Raw genomic sequence first — 23,310 nt, 5'->3', positions numbered from 1 at the left:
CTCCTTGTCTTCCTTATCACAGACTATTGAAAGATGATGGCAAACCTTATTCTCATCCAGAGCAGTATAGAAGCATTGTTGGTGCTCTGCAGTACCTCACTTTCACAAGGCCAGATATTGCCTTCTCAGTGAATCAAGCTTGTCAATTTATGCATAATCCCATGGAATCTCATGTTGTGGCAGTTAAGAGAATCCTGAGGTATTTGAAAGGAACCATTGATTTTGGCATTTGGTTTAAGCCGGTCCTCTTCATCTGCACGTTTATAGTGATGCTGACTAGGCTGGGGATCCTAATGATCGCAGATCTGTTTCCGGATTTATTGTTTACTTAGGCTCTAGTCCTCTTTCTTGGGCTTCTGAGAAGCAACATACTGTCTCTCGTTCGTCCATTGAGGCTGAATATAGGGCTTTGGCTACTGCTGCTGCTGAACTTGCATGGATCAGACAGTTATTCTGTGATCTGCACGTCCCATTACATGTTCCTCCTTTAATTCATTGTGACAATATCTCTGCTATTGCTCTCTCTTCCAACCCAGTGTTTCATTCCCGAATGAAACATCTACAGATTGATTATTATTTTGTCCGCGAATGAGTCATTCGAGGTGATTTACGTGTGCAACATGTCTCTTCTGCAGACCAATTTGCTGACATTCTCACTAAGGGGCTGTCTATCCCTTTATTCCAACATCATTGTTCCAATCTCATGCTTGGCTCCTCCAAGCATGAGAGTGAGGGGGCATGTAAAGATATCAAAGGTCCTAATTCTGCCACATGTCAGAAGATTGAAGAAGAGAGTTGTTGAAATATTGTTAAGACTGTTAGGCAGTTTTAGCAAAAGAGTTAGAGTTCTGTTAAAGAAGTTAGAAAGGTTAAGAGGTTAGAAACGTGTACACAAAGCTTTGACAAGCTAGTATAAAAACCATCACTGTACTGTGTTGAGAGATTAATGAATGAAAACATCAATTCTTCTCCTAAGATTCTCTGCTTCTCTATGTTAAAATTCTGTTCAATATTGCTATTCTCACAAAATGTACCCCCATGATATGATGCACTAGTTTCCAAAGCTCTTTCTCTAATGTCAAGAGATGTCATGCCCCTATTCAAGACCTTTAAGTTGGTCCTTCTATCGAAAGTGAAAAGGTCCACAACCTTGGGATGATGGTACATCTTTGCCAAGAGCAAAGGAGTATTTCCTCTGTTGTCTTTTTGGTTGATCAACATTTGAAACTCAACCTTCTTGAGAAAATATTTGACAAGATTGTCCTCGCCACATCTTGCTGCAACATGGAGTATATTTTGGTCACTTGAGTTCCTCAATTCCATTGAATCGGGACAATGTTGAAGCAGCTCTTTAATAATGTCGACATGACATTTGCTTGATGCACAATGGATCGGAAAGTTCCCACAATGATCGTTTCAATGAGAATCCACGAGACGTTTGCCTAAGAAGCGAACCAATTGATGCTGCACAATGTAGTTTAGTCCTCCCTTTCTCATCTTTTGAGTTCAAAATATTTACTTTCATGTTTGATATTATCCTTAGGACTTCTGGCGTTAGAAAATGAATCACACTGATCGTTGTGACCAAAAAAAAAAAAGTCACATTAATATTGGCCCTAGCAATTTAAAAACTCTAGACCATAACCCACCAATAATAAAACCTTTAAATAAAACCCAATTTGAAAATTAGATGCCATGTAGGATAAAATGTATCCATGTAATTTTATTTATTTACCAATTATGCCATTAAATTACTCTTTAATTGCTGACAATTTTTTAAGCCCCTAATTTTAAGCAATGGAATAATGAGCTACAATCAAAATTAGTTCAAACTTCCTCTTGCTCGTGGGAAGGGAAATTTACCTAATATCCTCTAATTATGTATATAAAAATTACATGTGGGCGGTGGTGCTCTTCACTGTGGGAAATAATCACACCAATTATTGTGGGCGGTGGTACGCTATTTTTAATAACCTAAAAATTATTGTGACCATGTCAACTCCAAAATAATTTACCTATATTCCACAAAAGGGTACATATTTGTAAAGAAAAATGGTACATTATTTATGAAAAAATAGGCACGCTATTTGTAGAAAATAGGTACATTATTTCAATAAAACAAAATGAAACGTTACTACTGAAATTAGTTCTATAAAATAAATAGGTACATTATTTATGAAAAAGCACATTATTTTATGAAAAATATAGATAGATTATTTATGAAAAAAAATAGACACATTATGTATGAAAAATAGGTACATTAGTAATGAAAAAATGGGCATGCTATTTATAAATATAAAAAAGGGGTACTAATTTACCTAAATTTTGTAGGTATAAGAATTTACCCAGATTGTATAGGTAAATTAATTATCCATAATTCTTTTTTAGTTTACTAAGAATTAATTACCTTAGTTTGTTGTATTTTAATGTACTAGAAAATGTAGGTAATTTAGAGAACCTAAAACAGAGGGATCAAGAACTATAGGGAGCAAATACACATTCTTTCCCTTTGAAAAAATTAACTTCAAACCATACAAATTAAAACCTGGAATTTTTTATATAAAAATTATCTGACCAATATTAATTTAAAATTTAAAAAAGTACATGATCAAGTAGTCAAATTGGGAAACATTCGAAGAGTACCAATTTATATTTGATTTTAAAAAAAGAGGGGAAAAACTAACTTAAAAATCCCTAAATCTATGCAAAATTGAACCATTAAGGTGCATATTATTGGTAAACACTAATTAGGGGTATTTTTGTAATTGAAAAAAGTACAATAAATTAGATTTTAAGTTTAGGTAGCTTGACTTAAAAAAATTTAGGTACCTTGATGAGTTGGATCCTAGTCATCGGATTTTACTTATAAAAATTAGGTTTTATTTATAGAAAAATAAAATGATAGGTTGTAGAGAAGACATAATTAGTTTGAAGGGGAAAAGTCATATTTGCTATAAATAAAATAAAAAAAGAATTATTATTTCAATGTACGAACCTTTTTTCTGGCGGCCTAGAATTGCAGCAAACAATGGGGACTTGCCTTCAATTTTTGTGTTCTTCTCAACTGCTTTGTCTTTTATTAGCTTCACTATCTCAACAAGCCCTTGTTCAGCGGCCAGATACAAAGGGGACTTATGTTCCTTATTAAAGCATTTCCAACAGTGGGGTTTGGGGGAGGGCTGGGTGGGGTTTGGCCTAAAAACCCATTTCCAGCAGCAAAGGGAGGCCCGGGCGCGAGGTGGGACCTAGCAACATGGGATGGTCAGAGGGCAGGGCTAGCCCGAGCTCCAACCCGAGTTTTGAGCTGACGTCAGCCCTGACATTCAATTTTTTTTAATGCTGGGGCGTGCATTGTGTCGCGTTCTGGGCTCTCCGATCAGACTTTTTGCTCCAATTGAACGGCAACCAATTTTTGTACAATAAAAAAATGAAAAAAAATCATTAAAAAGTAACCAAAAAATACTGAATTTTTTTTCTTCTATAAGTACCAACCAATACTCTTCACTTTTAACACAAAATCCTCATACATTTTCTTCTCCTTCTACTATTATTCACTTTCTACTAAAAAAAATTTTCACTTTCAAGTTGTATTTTTCTCTATCATAATATGGGTTCTTCTAGTGAAACCGGAGGAGCATGTAACATGATGGAAGATGTTAGCTTGTGTGAGTCTTGGGTCCAAATTAGTCATTGTCCCGTAACGGGCAATGAGATGAAATTCTGTGATATGTGGAAAAAAATTCATCAGGAATTTTGTGAAAGGGCAATTGAACAAATGGGGTTGCATTCTATGTCTCGCTTGAAAATGAACATCAGAGTACAGAGAATGCTAGATAAAATAATCTTCTAGAATATTCTTACCCCCAGAATGTCTATGTCTGTCCACATTCGGGCCACGGCCTTCTCGTGAACCAAGGCGGGTCTAGTTTTCTTCATCAAGCGAAGCCACTGCTATGCCAAGTTGCTCATCTAGTTCTCTTTTGCACCCTTTTGTTTGCAGCTCGTCTACGCATTCTTTCTCTAGTTTCTCGCTCTTGCCTCTCCAAAACCTCTTGCATGTCTGCTATTGAGAATGGAGAATGAAATCTAAAATTTGAGAAATGAAAATGTAGAGAAGATCTGGTGTGGGAGGTATGAGCTGAGCCTCTGGGTTTATGCAAAAATTTAGGCAGATGGAGATGACACGTGACGCAAGTTTAGAGGGTGAAAATGTTATCTAAAATTTGAAATTCATTTAAAATTTGAAATTGAAATTTATCTAAAATTTGAATTTTGAAATTTATCTGAAATTTGAAACCAAAAATCTTATCCGATATGAATAGTATTGACACGTAGGAACCCAAAAATCTTATCCGAAAATATTAGCCAAATTAATTGTTTAAGTAAAAAAAGTTGTGAAAAAAACAAAAAATGAATAGTAGTTGCCGTGGCAAGGGGCAAACTGCTGGAAGTGCTCTTAGTGCAAAGTGAAACGGCAAAATTAGCCTCTATCAAACACTTGGCTACGGATTGGTGACCTTGAATCAGGGCCTCGTGCAAGGCAGTGTTTTCCTCATTATTTTTCATCCCCATTATTTTCAACGTTTGTTGTTCCTCGTGCTTCGGGAAGAAGAGTGTTTGTTGTCGTATCTATATCCTCTGATTTGGCCGCAATGTAGAGTGCAGTGTCGCCTTCAAAGTTTTTCTCTAACAAAAAGGGCTTGTGTTGTTGTAAGATCTCGGCTGCTAGTTCGGCATGGCCGAAGCTCACAACTATGTGAACAAATGTGTTATTTTGGGGGCTCCGTTGAGACAGCAACTGAACGCGAGCATTGGGATCGTAAAGGGCTTATTCATGTACATGCCCCATGTGATTTTAAACTTGTCTTAGATTACCACCTGTGTTTGCAAACGGCTCAAAGTACCCCCCAACCTTTAGTGTTTTTGAAGTTCCGTTACGAATGTTACTGTTCATCCGACCAGTTTTTGGGCTGCCATCTCCTCCTCTGGCCACCCCAAGTGACGGCATGGGTATCAAAAGAACCAACACGTTGTCCTCTACCAGCCTCACATCTCAGCCGCTGCCAACCGTCGTCTGGATCGCTGGAAAAAGCAAGAAATTGTCCAGTTTTTACCCAAAATCTCCATCGCATGTTTGGGCGATTCCAAATTTGCTTCGATCCAAGTATGGTTTTTCAACCTCTCGAGCTGTTCTTGCTGCTAGTTGTGTTGGTTAGGAGAAATTTCTGAGTTTTGAAGGGTAAATAAACGATGAACATTAACAAAGGGGAGGGGCTGCTGTTTTGGATTTTTTTTTGGGAGGGGGGATGAACAGTAACATTCGTAACGGAAGGTCAAAAAAACTGACGGAAGGAGTAACGTGAGACGGTTTTTAAAAGGTTGGGGGGTACTTTGAGCCATTTGCAAACACAGGTGGTAATCTGAGACAAGTTTGAAAGCACAAGGGGCATGTACATGAATAAGCCATCCTGAAGCTTCTTTTCAATAGTGTTGTGAAATAGATTTGTGTTGCCATGAGTAGCATAGCTATACAGCTGCTGGTACAAGCGCAAGTTATCAGCATAACCATCTGTTACAGTACGTACCTCCCTATTAGTTAACGGCTCCATATTGGACTTCAATGTTGCTTTAGATTCAGATCTGCACGACGTTGCGGAGATCGATTAATGAGTTACTATGAGTGCCCTCTTAATTATATCAACTTCGTTATATATATATATATATATATAATTAATTATATTAGAAGTCAACTTGTGATCGGTAAAATGTTGTAACAAATAGGTTAACAATCGTCTGTATTATTATGAGTTCGCCAATATTTTCATGGACCAAGGAAAGAAGAAACCTAGAACACCTCAAGAGTGTAAATATTTATGTCATCGTGTCTATATTCTACTTTCTATTTTAAGTTGCCTAGTGAAATTATTTTTGTTTTTCAGACAAGAAAATGCTCAGGAGTTCCTTAGCTTCATTATGGATAAGATGCATGATGAATTACTTAAGCTTGAAGGACAGCCCTCGAGTATTAATGGGCTCAAATCATCCCTAGTATCTTCTGCAGAAGAAGATGAATGGGAGACGGTTGGCCCTAAGAATACATCTGCAGTAACCAGGACACAGAGTTTTGTTCCTTCAGAATTAATCGATATTTTTGGAGGACAATTGATCTTGATCCTGGTTTTTCTTTCTTTTTTCCTGCAGAGTAAAGACGAACTTTTTTTAGAGAAGGGTGGGTGACTATCAAAGAGCATTATGTCAGGCCTCCAAGATGGTGGAAAGAATTTCATCTTCAAGATGGACGCAGACTTATAGTCATCAATTTGTTGCAAATTCCTCCATCGTTGTACTGAAATGCTGGATTTGGAATCAAAATTTTGTTACTCTTCTTTCAGCCAGCAATTTGTTTATTGTATTTCAAGGGATATATATAATGCCATAGTCTGACTGAAGTTGTATTAATTTATGTCGAGTGGTCTGCTAAAATATGAATATGGTTTGAATACTTTGGGTTGTTCTTTATTCTTTTCCATAAGGAGATATATATAGGACTTTACATATGAAGGTTTTACAAGGAATTAGATATAGTAAAGAATTAGGAAAGTATCTCCTAATTGTACAATGATTTATCACTTATATAAAAAATAGGAAAGTAAATCCCTTAATTAATCAAGGAAGTAAATCTCCTCGATTAATTTGGAGACTCACGTCAACACTCCTCCACAAGTTGGTGCGTATATGTCACGAATGCCCAACTTGGTAAGTGAGTCATGAAATACTCTTCCACACTCACAGCATATGCAATATCTGATCTTCGAGGACGTATGAAGAGTAGAACCTTTGGTGGTGGTGATAGAAGAAGGAGTTTGGGTTGACCGCATGCTTCTGTGAGTCTGCAATAAGATGGAGAATCGTATAGGTTCTTGAAATCACAATGGAAGTAAGATGTGATATGAGAAGTTGAGGAAGGTGATGTGAGAAATTTGATGTAGGAATTGGATTTAAGAGGTATGTGTATAAGATTTGAAGGTATGTGTTTAGGGATTTGGATAAGAAGATTTGAGGACTTTAGATTTGAGGGATTTGGATTTGGGGAAAAAAACAAAATATGAGGAATTTGATTTAGGGTTTTGGATTTGAATATGAGAAATTTGAAGAAATTTGAGAAATTTGAGATAAGGGTTTGGATTTGAATATGAGAAATTTGAGAAATTTGAGATAAGGGTTTAGAGACAAAACAACTTCTCTTCACTCCCCTTCTCCCTTTGAAGAGAAGGGGTCGTCAGAGTCAAGAAATAAGTAATATCTTCATGAGAAAGATAAACATATCTTTTTCACTCCCCCCTCCCCTCGAGGGGAGGATAGCACTTAAATTGCAAGAAGAACGCAAGCACAGGTCACAAGAGAACCTGACTCTGATACCATGCTAAAATATTAATATGGTTTGAATACTTTGGGTTGTTCTTTATTCTTTTCCATAAGGAGGTTATATAGGAGTTTACATATGAATGTTTTACAAGGAATTAGATATAGTAAAAAATTAGGAAAGTATCTCCTAATTATACAATGATTTATCACTTATATAAAAAATAGGAAAATAAATCCCTTAATTAATCAAGGAAGTAAATCTCCTTGATTACTTAGGAGACTCACGTCAACAGTTACCACTTCATAATCTACATGCCATTACTTTCGTATTGCGTTTTTTATTGGTTTTTGGTTGGTTTTCTTAATTAATATAATTTGTTGCAAGGGAAGCAACTATTAGTTTGATTTATAAAAAGGACGTGACGTCCTTAATGGAATCATATTCTTACAATAATAAATAATCAATAAAAAAGCAATAATGGAATCACATTCTTACACCAATAGCTGAACACGAATCAATCATATTGAAGAGATACATATACAGTGCTTGTTGTACCTTATTTATATGAAAATGAATAATGATATGACATTTTCCTTCACAAAATAAACTTATACAATCAAGCGCTTTTTTTTACAAAATATCCTTATAAGTTCCTTCACAAGATAGACTTGAAAAAACAGGTGATAAGAAACAAATATAAGTGCAATAACCAGGCAATACCACAACACTACAATGGCAATACGATACAATAGAAATGCAATAGGGGAGCAATACAATGGCAATAAAAAACTCCACATTCCCACTATAATTTCATTCCACATTCCCACTATATATTCATAATCTACAACATATTACACAAAGGACACGACGTCCTTAATGGAATCACATTTTACACTCCTACATCGTCAAAATACCCTCGAGCAAGGAATGGGCGGAGAGGCTTTTGTAAAAGTTGAGGATGTAAAAAATGTTCTTGACTTGAAGGTGGATTAGTTACTGGCCAAAGGCTTCTTAGGAAATTATTTTCCTTTTGCAACTCTCCAAGAGCTAATCCAGCCTAACGGAAAAAACAGAGTCAGAGATACATAGGTAAGTGGAGACACTGTAACTGCAGGCATTTTAGTCATGAGCTATGTCAGGCAGTGGCACTTTTTCAAGCCATCAGACAAATTGTAAAGCATGAGAATTATCAATCAAGCCTAATAATACTGAAGGAAAACCATTACCTATCAATACACTTCTGTAGTTCCCCATTTACCTTAGAAGCTGATAAATCATCAACACGACCATTCTGCTCTCTGTTCTGCAATTCCAGACTTGGAAATTGATTGGAGAGACCACCTTCGTTATTGGATAAAGGTAATGAAGCTACATCAATATTATCCGTTGTCGCCTCTTTCACGCCATTACTATGGGCAGAACCATTTTTATAATTATCAGTACATCAACTCTCTGTAGGAGTAGTTAAAGATGCTGGTAAACTATCATTTGCTGCTTTTACAGCCTCCACTTCATTCTGCTTATTAAGTGAACTTAAAGGCTGAACTTTGCTGAGCCCCTTCACAGAATTTTCTGGTCTGCTTGATTCGCCATTACATTCACCTGAAGATATTATAGTACCAAAATATATAGACCCAAACTGCAATACATTCTTTTCCACAGGCTTTTCAGCGGGTGATTGCTTTTGCAGCAATGACCTGGTCCTGTCTTCAGAGAATGACCCAAAAACGAAAAGCTGCAAACAAGGAATAACAACAAAATTTAGCAGGTTTTATAACTCAGGGAAGAGAAAAATCCCACGCCAATTAACATTAGTATTTCAAAATCACATAATTAACCATTAAGACTAGAACGGCGCAAAATATCCTACTAGATGCTAAAACAGCAATGATAACAACAAATTTACTTCTGCATTATTACTCAACAGCTAATTTAGGGCCTAGTGAGAATGAGGAGGCAGTATGTGAAAAAAGTCGGAACCGAAACCAAGAATTAGGGTTTTGTGAGGCCCAGAAGGAACAGAGGAGAAGAGAAAGACGTCGATTGAAGACATGAAAACAGAGGAAACTGAGAGATTGTTGAAGGGAGAGAGCATTTAACGAAGAAACCCTCTCTTTTACCTTCAAGAACCCCTCACCAAACCCTAACATCGACTACAGAGAGAGAAAGAGAGAGTACTGCTTAGGTTTTCGCAGCAGAGGGAGAAAGAGAGTGGTGGTGGTCGATGGAGAGAAAGCGCTGAGAGAGGAAGAGAGAATTGTGAGAGAGAACACAGAGAGAGAGGGAGAGAGAGAGAGAGAGAGAGAGAGAGGAGGAGGAGTTGGCTTTCAGAGAAGAGGCGATAAAGGGTCAATAGATATGTTTTTATATGGAGGGCAATTGAGTAATTTCAAGTCCCTAAGTGATTATATCAGAATAAGATTTGTAAAGTGATCATTTGAGAATAAAAGTTTTCCCTATTATTTTGCTTACCAAAGGTAGTTGCAGCAGTCCTAACAATGGGGCTGTTAATCCTCCCAAGGTCAATCGCTTTGCCTCAACCATACAATATTACTAAATAAGCAGGATGTAGAAAACCATGTTGCATGAGAGACTGCTTATTTTAAACAGCCAACCTTGTTCTTGTCTATCATGATTCATCACAAACCCATTACTCTCTCCATTGGTTTTCTCTTTATTATAAGAATATACCTAATGTATAAGTGTTCTTAAATTACATACACATACATATATTCAATCTTAAATTAATTGGAATTATACTGCATATGTATTACAAGAAGTTTATATTAATATTTTGAATAGGATTGAAGAATCTTCAAGAAGCCATTCAAATTTGGAGATGAGCGAAGAAAATAATGAGGTTGAGATTGGTGAGATTGGACTGGAAAATACAATGAGCCCAGAAGAAAAAACACAAGAACCTAAGGTGTCAAGCCCCAAAATCGAGACACGTGGCAGCGGCACGTACCTTGAGGATCCCGAAAATATAAGACCTAGATGCGAGGGTTATACTCCCAAGATTCCCAAAATATGCTAAACCTTTTTAATTAAATAAAATGGTTTGGATCAGAATTGTAAATAACAACGGAAAAAGGAATAAAACATTATACAAGCTTTATTGAGGAAAAATCAATCCAAAGGTATCAATAGCCTCGTAAAGTTATTTTACAAACCATAAAGATTTTAATACACACCAACCATCCAGAATTGAAACAGAGGGAGGAATGAACGAGAAGCATCCCCAACTATTTAGAAAAGGAAACCACGACCTGTCAGAGATGATGAGGTACATGAACACAAGTGTTAACATGTATAGGAATAGCACCAGGTGACTCTTAAGGATTGTATTCTACATGGAAAAGTAGGGGTGAGCATCACATCCGTTCATTTGTCCAGCATGGGGGACTCCTTACCAGGTTTGAAAATAGACAGCGAAACAACATCATAGTGTTCAAGAAAAACAGTGAAAAGAATATGCATAACACAAACTATTTTCCATATAAAAAATGATCCAAAAACAGTTGGCATGCTCACACAACTTTTGCAATCGGTATTTGGGTCCGAATATGCTTGTCTGACAATCGATCCTTAAAGGCCAACTATCCCTACTATAAATAAAAATGTAACCAATTTACTTAGTATGGTAGCGAGATTGTCCATTTACTGGCTACACCTTATTGACTAAACCTCACACAAGGGTATTGGTAAAGTCCGTCCATGTAACCCCTCCAGCCATCAATTGCGACAGGACTGTAACATCTTGATCCAATGTTTAATCATTTATTTAACTTATATAAATTAATATAATTATTTAATTATAAAATTACAATTTTGCCCTTATGATAGGGTTATTTTGGTCACTTTTTAATTTGTAGGATTTTGGAGAAATGAATTACACAGTTGTGTAGAGCGCGTCGTTATGAGTTTGTAGATGTGTAGTGGGCTCAAATCAGAGTTGTAACAAAGAATGAAGATCAACAGAAGTGCAGTGGCAACACCCACACCCGGCCAAGTTTTGGAAGGCAACCACCACCTCAGGCCATCAAATTTGAAGGGGCCGGTACCAAAACAACCGCCTCAATCTCCTCTCCCAGACCCACCCCACCTCCGACGACAATCGCCGGAAATCGCTTAAAATCGGATGATTTCTCTTTAAACTTTTCGGCTCTGTTTCTGACTATTTCGACCATCATTTTTGTCGGTCCATGTATGCTTTCTCATTCTTTCAACGTGTTTTGGATCGATTTTGAAGTGTTGAAACTTGTTTTACAATGCAAAGTTTTAGCTGATTTTCGACTCGAAATTCCGGCAAGTTCCGTCCACTTTTTGGCCTTGGCCCAAGAACAAAAGTTGCTCCACTCGTTGTCCTAATCACGTAGGTATAGGTATTTTTGGGTGTTTCTAGAATTTTCCGGTCGCTAAAATTTTCTCAAGACACCCACGCACTGCCAGTGTGTGTGGCAGCTCATGGGCCATGGTTGGGTGGTGCATTTGGTCCTGAAATGTTTCCCATGTCATCCCGAGAACGATGGTATACTCGGATTTGAAATTGGTTATCGTTCGACGGTCGATCGGATTTAGGCATATTAGGCGTTATCCAGGTTCAACATGTTCGGACTGTTGGATCGAATCTATTTCTAAATATGTTGATCTAGGTACCTCTAGGATCGTGTAGGAATTTGCGGATCAAGAATCGGAATTCCGGATGCTCCGATTCAATGAGTCAAAGTTAGTGTGAAATGGTGACCGTCCGATCGTACGATCGTGAGTGATCCGACCGCTCGATCTGAACCAAACTTACAAGACATGTTTAGTAAAATTTGTTGAACCCGTTGGAACTTTCGGATTGGAAATTAGAGGTTGTGGGCCCCACGGGCCCAGTGGACCAATATGGGGAGTTTGACTCTCAGTTGTTTGTGAAAAGTACTAGAATGACCTTATAAATGAGTCTTGATTGTTATTTGAGTCATTTTGTCTATGTTGAGATTATGAGATTATTTTATTATTTTAAATTGTGGGGTTATCGGACGTTATATTGTTATTTGAAGTTTTGCAGTATTTTAAATTATGGAATATATGATCTTGGGATACTTGATCGATTGGTTCTGAAAGTGAGTGTTGGGATTCGACTATGATTATTAAAAAGTGAGTGGACTTTTTTTTGAAATAGCATTACTTTGAACTATTAAATTGTTATGCATTTGAGATGGATTATTTTGATTATAGAGCATATATATATAAGGGGCAGATCCGTGGCACTACCTTTTTTACACAAGTTTTGACACAATTTTTGGGCTATTAGGTTACTCCACTTTCAATGGTTGAGATTAAATATTACATGGCAAGTAGTTTTGATTTTTGTAAATAGACAATCATTAATTTTATTTTCTCTCTCATAAAAATAAAAGGAAAATTTTCTCTCTCCAACCTTTTTGCTGGAAGACTTAATCTCCCCTGCCTCTTTAATCTCAAATATTTAGAATCTTATTATTTCCACCCCCTTTTCATATTTTCCCACCTTTACATTCAAAATTTTAAAGACAAATTACCCTTTTGTAAAATGACTTCTAAGGACCAAGGAAAAAAACTTTTTAAAAACATTTTAAATAAATAAAATTAAGTAAAATTATAATAAAATAAATTTTTTTAAAACAAAAACTCTCTCTCCTCTCTCCCTCCTTCACGACATGTTGGCTTCTTCTTTAGAGGTCTTTCATCCTCGATGCTAGAAGCCACTTTCACCGCAACACCAAAAACAACAAGCCCAGATGAAAAGGGTTCTCTCATTTCACAACTTAGTTGCATTCTGAATAGATTAGAGTTTGTTTTGGGGCGATGAAGCACTTGGACTCCATTGTTTAAGCAAGCTGACTCCTTAATTTGCTTTGGCAAAGTCAATAAATGAAATTCCACAATTTTAACATCGTCCCTGCCCTCATACCCACCCACCCTCCCTGTAATTTCTCACCACACCCACCCCCTCTGCAATCTCTATGTATCAATTCTAGATCCCCATCCTCCCTGAAATTTGGGTTTCTGCCAAAAAAAAAAAAAATTGAAGACATAATTATCATCTTCATATTTTTTTTTTTTTTGCAAAAGGAGTTATTGTAAAACAATTAAATTAATTAAAAATATAGAACATGGGTGGGGTTGAAGGTGTAGAAATCTGTAGGGTTCTCGCCGGTGGGGAGGGAATCGGGGTTGGGGTGGGAGTTGGGGGTGGCTGCAGGTGGTAGAAGGAAAAGTGGCTGTTCACTGTTGGATTTTCCCTAGAGGAGGAGAGAGAGTTTTTGTTTTTGTTTTTTAATTATAAAAAATATTATTTTACTTTAATAATTAAATGGTATTTTAGGAATAATGGTGGGTGGAAAGATAGGATTGTGTGTTTTCAATTTTACATGGTGGGTGAGAAAATAGGACAATGGGGTGGAAATAGCAACACTCAATATTTATTAGGGTCTAATAAATAAAGAATCTCACCAAAAACTAAATACCCAAACCACATTCGCACTCCTCTCTCTCTCTCTCTCTCTCTCTCTCTCTCTCTCTCTCTCTCTCTCTCTCTCTCTCCCTCTTTAATCTCAAATATTTATTAAGGTCTAATAAGGACTCTTTTCAGTTTATCCTTCTTCATGAACAGCATATACGCAACTATGAATTCATCTTCAGTATAGTTCTTTTATGTCAAAGCAATTTCTCATATCTGAATACAATATTGCCTCATCAAAATGTTGGAGCGCACACAAGATATTTCCTCCAACTCTCAGTGCATATCTTTGGTATGTTACCTTCATCTGAGATTTTTTTTTTTTCTTTTTGTTTTTTTATCTTTGTTGTAGTTAGCTCTTCCTGTAGACAATTAGGATTGCTGAATTTTTTATTTTTTATAAATACGATGTTATATGAAAGTTTATACGATGTTATACAATGTTAGGATTGCTGAATTACTGGGCCATTAAGAATTCTTATGTTAAAAAATAATTCGTAGTGCCATTAATGATTGTCTTTTAACATAAGAATTATTTTTTTAAATCAGTATGAAAGTTTATTCCATTATATTTCATCTTGCGTTAATATTTTGATGCAGAGATAATCATATTCAGAGGCGGATGCACGTTGGCACAAGTGGGGTCGGACGACCCCTTGGAAGGCTGGAAAGTTGGCAAGGGACTCCATGTATGCACACCAAGTGCTTGACGAAAGTCCCAGGCCTCTGCTGTGCTGCATATCCTCTTTTTTATAAAACAAGCCTTGCCAAATGATATCGTTTGGTCCAAGGCTTAGTCAAATATTTTTTAATTGACCTGCCTCAAAACGACGTCGGTTTGGGCCGGGTTTAAAAAAATAATAATAATAAAAAACAGAAACAGAACATAGCACAGCACAGCATCTTCGACTCTGCCTCCAAACCCTTCATTCCCAATTTCACAGCTCCTCTTCCCACCCTCTCAAACCCTAACCTCTCCCAACCTCCCAACCTTCGACAACCTCCATCTACTCTTCGCCGGTGGCCCAGTGCCGATCACCACCACCTTCTGCCGCCGTCCGCCGTCGTCCGCCGCCCTTTTTTCCAACTACAAGTAAGCATGGCAAAATTTATATTAATAATTATAGTGATAATATATATTGTTGATATTGATATATATTTTTTTTTTTATGAAATGAAATTTATGGATATGAATCATATTGATTGATTGAGTTTATGCTTGAAATTTATGGATATGAATCATATTGATATTTTTTTTTTTATGTAATTAAATTTATGGATATGAATCATAGTGATAATCATATTAATGTAGATTGATTGAGTTTATGCTTGATTGATAATATGAATTGATTGAGTATATTGAATATTGATTGCTATTTGATATGATAATTTGGTATATTGAATATTGATTGATATGGGTTTAGGGAGTATATTGAATATTGAGAGTGGGTTATTGAAATTTTCATATTCATATGATAATTTGGATAAAAATTAATGATTGATTGAATTAATTGATTTGTAGATTTATGGAACGATTCTTTAAAAGAAAATTATCTACGGATAGTTCTTCTCTGTCTAATCCGGGTAGTTCAAATGCAAGACCAATTGAAGTAGATGAGATCTTAGCTAATCTTCAAGCAGACCCTGGACTAAGAACTCGAATGGCGGATTATAGTCCTAATATTCGGGATGAGATCCGAAGAGCATATCTACAAAAGGGACCTTGTCAACCTAGAAGTTATAAATTCCCACAAACTAATCAATCAGGAATTAATAGACGCTTCATTGCTCATTGGTTTGATGATCATGATTGGTTGGAATATAGTATTGCTAAAGATGCTGCGTTTTGTCTTCATTGTTATCTCTTCAAATCTAATTTTGATCAAGTGGGTGGTGATGCATTCATTGGGGTAGGCTTCAATAATTGGAAGAAGGCGAAAGAAAGATTTAACCTTCATGTTGGACCGGTTGGTAGTGTTCACAACCAAGCTAGAGAAGTTGCTTACAATTTGATGCATCAAACTACACACATTGAAACAATTGTGATCAAGCAAACAAGCCAAGCTCGCACGGCTTATCGCACTTGCTTGAATGCATCACTTAAGTGCACTAGGTATTTGTTGCGGCAAGGGCTTTCTTTTCGTGGTCATGATGAAAGTGCACAATCAAGTAATAAAGGGAATTATTTAGAGCTCTTGCAATTTCTTGCGGATCATGATGAAAAAGTTAAGGCCGTTGTGTTGGAAAATGCTCCGGGAAAATTTAAAGTTAATAGCTCCTTCAATTCAAAAAGATCTTGTCAATTCTTGTGCTAAAGAAACCATTGATCTTATCTTGAGTGATGTAAAAGATAGATATTTTTCAATAATGGTGGATGAAGCACGTGATGTTTCAATAAAGGAGCAAATGGCGATGGTGTTGCGTTATGTGAATGACAAAGGACAAATAATTGAAAGGTTTGTGGGGGTTCAACATGTAACCGACACTACTTCAAGTGCACTAAAGGAAGCAATTGATGAATTCTTTTCTTCCGTGAATTTGAGCTTTTCCAAGCTACGAGGACAAGGTTATGATGGAGCTAGTAATATGAGAGGTGAGTTCAATGGCCTTAAGACAAAGATTTTGAGAGAACAACCTTGTGCATTTTATGTTCATTGCTTTGCTCATCAACTTCAACTAGCTCTTGTTGCGGTAGCAAAGAAAAACATTGATGTCAACTCTTTTTTCACAACGGCTAATAGTTTGGTTAATGTTGTTGGAGCATCTTGTAAGCGTCGCGATGCACTTAGAGCACAATACCAAGAAGAGCTTGTGAGAGCTTTTGAAGATGATTGTCTTATAACGGGGCGGGGCTTAAATCAAGAAAGGACTCTCAAACGTGCCGGCGATACACGATGGAACTCACATTATGGTACGTTGATTAGTATCATTTCTATGTTCCCATCTGTGGTGAATGTGCTTCAAATGATTGTTGATGATAATCCTAATGATAGTTCGGGTGAAGCCTATAAGTTATGGAGAGAAATACAATCTTTTGAGTTTGTGTTTCACTTATTTGTAATGAAAGCTATATTGGGAATAACAAACACTTTGTCTCTAGCATTGCAAAAGAAAGATCAAGACATTGTGAGTGCAATGAATTTAGTGAAAACATGCAAGGAAAACCTGCAGTTGATGAGGGATAATGAGTTTGAAGAATTGGTTGAGCAAGCATCCTCGTTTTGTTACAAACATGATATTATAGTTCCTACCATGGATGAGGAATATGTAATTCCAGGGAGATCACGGCATAATGCTCCAATGAAGACAAATTATCATCGTTATCGTGTGGAGATCTTTATTCATGTAATTGATGGGCAACTTGCGAAATTAAATGATCGCTTCAACGAGGTAAGTACTGAGTTACTTACTTGTTTGGCATGCTTGAGTCCAAAAAATAACTTTGTGGCTTTTGACAAATGAAAGCTAGTTCGTCTTGCTCAATTTTATCCTTATGATTTTTCGGATAGAGACTTATTGATGCTTGAAGATCAACTTGGTGTTTATGTTCATCATATGCGTTTGAGTAGTGATTTTTCTCAATTGGAAGGGATTAGTAGTCTTGCGGAAAAAATGGTGGAGAAAGGAATGCATGAAATATTTCCTTATGTGTATTTGCTTCTTACATTGGCTTTGGTTTTACCGGTTGCAACTGCTTCAGTGGAGAGGGCATTTTCCGCCATGAATATTATTAAAAATCCACTTCGCAACAGAATGGGAGATTAATGGTTGAATGATAGCTTGATTGTTTACATTGAGACGATTTTCAGAATATGAAAACTCGTCGTGGACAATTGTAACTTGTATTATTGGTTTTGTTATGAATTATGAATGGAAGTACTATCTTTCTATCTTTTTAGCATTATTTTCTTTGTAGAAAAATTTCAGAACTTTTACACTAAGCCCCCTTGGCCACATAATCCTAGATCCCCCACTGATCATATTCTTCATTTTCATATATATCTTATTAACATATGTATAATATTTTTCTAAGTTGCATCGTTAAGAATGATTAATATGTTCAATAGGTAGAGGAGATAATTCAAGTGGAGAATGGTGAAACAAGTACTCCACAAAATAAAGCGACACAATTAAAAGCACCATATGCTGGGATGGTATTTGAAACAATGGAAGAAGCAAGAAACTATTATGAAGAGTATGGCCGGCAAGAGGGATTCTGGATTAGAACTCGATCTTCCTCCAAGACAAGAAGGCATTTAGATATGGTAACGAGTAGACAATTTGTTTGTGCACATGAAGGAAAATACGTGCCCAAAAATACATCACAGAAGGCTTCAGAAGAGAATGATGAGAGAGACATAAGTGAGATTGAGAATATGAAGAGAACGGGTAAAAATTGTTCTATAGTGAAATGTGGATGCAAAGCAAGTATGAGAATCAAGCTTGATAGATGGTCAAACAAATGGAAAGTAAGACTCTCACAATCACAAGCCAGTTACACCGGAAAGAAGAATGAAAATGAAGTCAAATAGGGTTATGCCGAAAGCAGCTAAAATTCTGACTGAAACATTTCATGAAGAAAATTTGCCAATTTCAAAAGTTCCTTCAATCCTTGGTGGCCCGCATATTGGTTTTAACAATAGAGATTGTTATAACCACTTGAGAAATGTCCAGCATAGACAACTAGATGGAGGTGATGCATAGTTAGTCCTTACTTACTTTAGGAAGAAGCAAGCTGAGAATACTCAATTTTTTTTATGCCATTCAATGTGATGAAAACGGAAGCACAACTAATTTCTTTTGGGTGGATGCTCAATCACGCATGGCGTACCACTATTTTGGAGATGTAGTCACATTTGACACAACCTATAGGACAAACAAGTATGATATGCCATTTGCACCATTCACAGGAGTAAACCACCATTTGCAATCAATACAATTTGGATGTGCACTTTTACAAGATGAGACAGAGGTGACATTTTTGTAGTTGTTTGAGACATGGCTTGAAACAATGGGAGGACGTCATCCAGTTTCCATCATTAGTGATCAAGACTTGGCAATGAAAGGAGCAATTGCCAAGATTTTTCCTAACACTGGCCATCGGTTATGCCTCTAGCATATTAAGAAGAAGTTTGCAGAAAAATTGTCACATGTGTACTTCAAGAAGTCCAAATTCAAAATTCAAATGAAGAAATGTATTCAGTCAACATACAACATAGAGGAATTTGAAGAAAAGTGGAAGGAATTGATGAAAGAATGTGAATTGGCTAATGATGACTGGTTGAATAGTTTATATGATATACATTCTTCTTGGGTTCCTATTTATAATCATAACATATTTTTTGCAGAAATGAACACTACTAGATGTAGTGAGGGTATTAATTCTTTTTTTGATGGATTCGTTACACCGACAACAAATCTTAGAGAGTTTGTTGTCAAATATGAGCAAGCACTAAAGAGGATCATGGATAGAGAAAGTGATGAAGATTTTGAATCAGAACATAGGTATCGCATTGTAAATGAAGGAGAATTCCTTTTGAAACATGCATCGAAGTTTTACACTAGAAATGTTTTCAACAAGTTTAAGGATGAATGGAGTAAAGTTACTCTCTTCAAAGTTGAAGAAATTTCATGTGACGACGAATATCATGCATACCTAGTGAAAACAAAACTTGGAGAGCATGAAGAGTTTGTGGTGAAGTTAAACTTGCAAACATACAAAGGTATGTGTGAATGCCAAAATTTTGAGTTTGTTGGAATACTTTGTCAACATTTGTTGAAAGTATTTGTTCGCCTTGATACAGATACACTACTAGACCATTTTATTCTTCCAAGATGGAGACAAGAAGCAAACAAATTTAGAATAATAGATTTTAAAAGTTTGGTGACAAATGATGGTAAAGAAGAATCAGAGGCTTTCCGACTTAGCCATATGTGTCATCGAGCAACAAAGTTGGCTTGCATTGCAGCATCTTCAAATGAGGCATACACAACTTCTATGGAAGCTATAAATGAATTGTCCAAGAAACTGTCAGACAATTTTACTCAGCATGCAACAATTCCTTCCTCAATAATAGGTGATCCAGGTAGTACTAATATTGATTCCTCTCAATTGTTGCTTTTGGACCCTAATATCTCACAAACTAAGGGTAGAAAGAAGGACAATATTAGTGGTTCAAAAAGGATAAAAAGTGGTATTGAGTTGGCTCAAAACAAGAAGAAAAGAAAGTGTGCATTATGCAAAAAGATAGCACAACATGACAAAAGAAATTGTCCATCAAATCTGAAAAGAAGAAAGAACGAATCAACAAATCTATGTAAGTTGGTTCACTTTGTTTTTTGTTTTTTTTGTTTTTTCATATTTCTAATAGTAAGGTCAAAAGCTTATCTTTAATTTGATTATTATGAATCTAAATATAGGCAATGAAGAGTCAGAAGACTTGTGGCAAGATATGGAGAGTGATGACCAAGAATATTGTTAATGGTGAGGTTTTTTAAAATTTTTTTTTAAAATTTTAAGTTGTGATCAAATTTCTTTTCTTTTACTTTAATTTATGCTCATTAGACAAATAAAATGTGTTTTTTTGTGCATCTTTGATGTTGTCTTGCATCAGGAATGGTCTATTATGTTCATCAGGGGGAAGCTCCTGTTGCAATGATGATCATTGGTCTTGTTATCTCCGTATATGGCATTACATAGACAAATTATATGAATCTATGCTTTTTGGATTATGATATCTTGTGTCAGGAATGTTTACGTACTATTTGATACATAATGTGTTTCAAAATTGTTCTTAATCCGTTGTTTATGGGTGTTTCATGATAGTAAAATATTGTAGATGCCCACTTAAATGATTTCAGATGGCATTCTCTGTGTTCAGGAAAAAAAAGGCAAAAAATCAATGGATGACTTTGCAATGAACTTGTGTAAAACTTGTTATTCTAATTAACGAGATTAATCACTTTACTATGGTGAATAAACAATTTTTGTTTTTCATACGCAAATAGCACGTAGTCCAATGAAATCTTCCTCATCAAATAATCTTCTACAGCAGATGACCTTCCATAGGTGAAATCACAGTAATAAAAAAGGTTGGGCTGTAAACTCAAGCAGCTCTTTCTTCCCAGTGACAACCATAGCAAAATCAGAAAAATGAACTTCCATAAAAGGCCCCCGTGGGCAAAAAACCCAAAACTAACAACCAAACATAATACATTGGACAGCCCAGCAAAGACACCAGCTAGAAGAAAGAAAAAAACATTCATAAACTGTAATTCCATATGTCAATCCACAGGTAATCCATCAATTTCTGGAACCAACCCCAAAGAAAGAGGGAGGAGATTGAAGCAAGTTGGTGTGGCATCAAATTTTCTCCTTGTATTCTTTCCCTATTAATCGGGGGGAAAAAAAAAGAAGTAATAGTCAAAATTTTCATATATGAGAAGATTAAAATTCCAAAATCAAACCCTCAAAATAAGAAATCCTACCAACAATTTGAAACAAATTGAAATGAATAGCTTAATCATAGATACCTAAGAAATAAACTTAATCCCCTTGGAAACTATTAATTCTTTAAATTCCTAATCTAGAGATCCTAGTTTAATTCCAACAAAAAAATAAAAAATAAAAAAACCAAATCTGAGGAAGAAAATCAAAAATTGAAATACGTACTTGGAGCAAAGCTTTTCTCCCAACGAAGAAGGCAAAAATTGTGTGTGTGTGTGTGTGTGTGTGTGTGTGTGAGAGAGAGAGAGAGAGAGAGAGAGAGAGAGGCGTTCCAATGTGGTTTGGGTATTTAGTTTTAGGTGAGATTCTTTATTTATTAGACCTTAATAAATATTTGAGATTAAAGAGGTAGGAGAGATTACGTCTTCCAGCAAAAAGGTTGGAGAGAGGAAAATTTATTTTTATTTTTATGAGAGAGAAAATAAGATTAACGATTGTCTATTTAAAAAAATTAAAACTACTTGCCATGTAATATTTAATCTCAACCATTGAAAGTGGAGTAATCTAATGGCCCAAAAATTGTGTCAAAACTTGTGTCAAAAACGTAGTGCCACGGATCCACCCCCATATATATATATATATATAATTTAATTATGAAAATTTCGATTATCTTGATATTTTCTTTATGACTAAATAACTGGGCAAATGATTGATAAGAATTGGGTACTTGTTGATTATTATATGAGTACGTAACTGCACCATGCTAAGTACTCTTCCCTGGTTATTGTACCCACACATGGCATTGGATTATCTGGCGTCTGGGCACATTTGGTTATGTTAGCACTTTATCACACTTGACATTGAATTTTCCGAGATGTGGTAAAGCACTCTGCGCACGTACGACTTAGCGGTTTGGTTGGGCCAGACGTGGCATGTGCTCACTTGGATACTAGTTACTTCATCACAAGTGGCATTGGATTTTCCGGTGTGTGGTAAAGTAGTCTGCGGGTGTAGGACATGGTTTGGTTAGGCCATACGTGGCGTTGGATTTTCCAGTGTGTGTGCTCACTTGAATATTGGTTACTTCACCACACCTGGCGTTGGATTTTCTAGCATGTGGTAAAGGATCCGGACACTTTGGTTACTGTTACTTTACTACGCTTGATGTTAGACTCTTCGGCGTGTAGTAAAGTAACAGGGAGAGGGAAAAGGATTATTATACTATATCGGGAAGAAGATTAATGTTAAAGGATTATTATACGAGGTCGATCCCACGGAGAATGGTATCTTGGTTCCAAGTTAAATTACTTAGAATGCTAGAAAAACATAGAACAAAGAAACTGACTAACTAGCTAAAGGCAAGGTCGAATTCAACAATGCCTCTTGCTAATTACTCAAGGTCTAGGACAGAATCCTAGCACCACACACGCACTCGAAATGGGGGGTTTTGTTGTTGAAATGAAAAGAAGAAAGTGAAATGAAAGTGCTCGAAAGTAAACACTAGCAGCAATCAACAAGTTGTGAAACAATGATTGAGAGGTGTTAGAGCCTTGGAATCCACCACTAGTTTTCCTATCCAAGTTATGAATGCATAGAAATTGACTCAAGCTTCATCAACAATAGATTATCGCATACAAGCCTATGGTATCTAGGTGCAGGATGCATGATTCTCCTAAGGCATGTGATTATGCATGGTATCTACACAACACGTGATCTCTAATATGCAACCTAAGCATGGTATCTACTTAGAATAAAGCATATAAGAGTCATTAAGCTCCTTGAGAATATGATAATCACACAAGTCCTAGAACATGGTATCTGTCCTAGTCAACCTATGGTTATTAACCCCTTGAATGATTCTTAGGCCATTCATGTGTTGCTTGTGAAAGGAGAGTAGAATTGGTGAATCTAAACCCCTTCCCAACCTGTGCTAGATGCATAAAATCCTAGTTAGCTACTCCAAGAAAACATACATCAAGCACATAATAAACTGGAGATTAACAACTT

This window comes from Prunus dulcis, chromosome 3 (assembly GCF_902201215.1).
Source record: "Prunus dulcis chromosome 3, ALMONDv2, whole genome shotgun sequence".
Taxonomy (NCBI): Eukaryota; Viridiplantae; Streptophyta; class Magnoliopsida; order Rosales; family Rosaceae; genus Prunus; species Prunus dulcis.
Note: the sequence above shows the minus strand (reverse complement) of the source record.